Genomic DNA, 1,326 nt, shown 5'->3' with positions numbered 1-1,326 from the left:
AAGCCACCGGGAGCACCGGGCGTCCCGTCTGCCGCCTTTCGGGTGGACGCACTGGCCTGCCATGGGTGCAGAGCCCTGCGCCCTTGAGTCCGGGCAACCTTCACTGCCGCTGCCAATAGGGGCAAACCTATTTGTTTTTTAGCCTTGAAACCGAGCGCCACGTTTTCCTCCCCGTCCCTGCTTTCATAGAAACCTCCAAAGGCTCCTGCAGCAGTAGCCCTGCTCGGTTCCGTGATGGGAGGGAGAAGAAGCTGACACTCAGGCGAAAAGCCCGACCGGCTTTGAAGCGCGTTTCTAAACGCCCCGCCTGAAGACCTCCCGGATCCACGTACCCTTTGGCAGGTCTACACACGATGGGAGCCTTTCTTCCCGCTCTCAGGGCGTCCCTTGGAGTGGACAGGATCTCCCACTGGAAGAACGGGGTGCGGCGGAGAGAACGCATGACGAAGCACGGCTGCCCGCTGTGCCTCCCGCCCTCACCCCTCCAGTCTCGCCTTCTCCCGGTGCCCTGGAGTCAGCGGAGCCTGACCCCACGCTCCGCTTCCCCCGGGGAAGCACAAAGGAGCCTGCGGTTCCCAGCGCCAGGCAGGGGACCTTGGCTGGCCCCGACGCCTCCTTTCCGCCGTCGCAAGGCGGAACCGCAGCACCCAAGGTCAGTCTCAAAAAGTATCTGTCCCCCTGTCTCATGTCAGTCGCTCCGGCTGCCCTAGCGGCTTTCTCCAAACCGGCCCGCAGACCCACACGGTGTGCGGCTGCGCTTTCTTGTGGGAGGGCACCTTCCCTTCGCCGGGAGAAGCGTTTGGCCACGCACCGCGAAATTTGTTTGAAGAACCAAACGAAAAGTTGAACTTTTCTACCACTAGTTTCCCAGTTGGCAGTTTGGAAAAGGCTCCTAAACTTCCAGGAACTCGTCAAAATGCTTTCTCTGCTGAAATGCTACTTCCCTGGGGCGGGAAGTCTGATGATCGCAGCGACATCCTGCAGTCTCCTTTTCGAGGCGGTAACAAATGCAACCGATAGAGTTGCGCGGTTTGCTCTAATTTCGATTTACTAATTGCAAACCTCGAAACGTGGAATTGTAACCCTACAAGAGGATTTACGCATAGCGGTGTAAAAACTATCCTGAAATCAGCCCTACATTTCAGAAGGATGAAGCATATTTACACTTGAAGCCACTCACGAAGAAGCTCTTCAAGGACCTGTGTCTCTGCCGTACCCGTGAATGGCAATCTGCTCCCTTCTGTCCATCACGGCTGGCCAGGTACCGTTTCACAGCATTCCCAAAACCTCCACTATTTTTGAGGTTCTTTCCTAACCCGAACTGGG

The 1,326-nt window shown here is 57.0% G+C and overlaps 1 protein-coding gene across 1 annotated transcript in view; it reads right to left on the bottom strand.

The window, feature by feature from the left end:
- Nucleotides 1–1,326, bottom strand: part of SIM2 (single-minded family bHLH transcription factor 2) — a 56,020-nt gene that overhangs the window by 48,408 nt on the left and 6,286 nt on the right. The gene's annotated exons all lie outside the window — the stretch shown is intronic.

This window comes from Mesitornis unicolor, unplaced genomic scaffold (assembly GCF_000695765.1).
Source record: "Mesitornis unicolor isolate BGI_N332 unplaced genomic scaffold, ASM69576v1 scaffold15377, whole genome shotgun sequence".
Classification (NCBI taxonomy): Eukaryota; Metazoa; Chordata; class Aves; order Mesitornithiformes; family Mesitornithidae; genus Mesitornis; species Mesitornis unicolor.
Note: the sequence above shows the minus strand (reverse complement) of the source record. Positions and strands in the feature narration are given on the sequence as shown.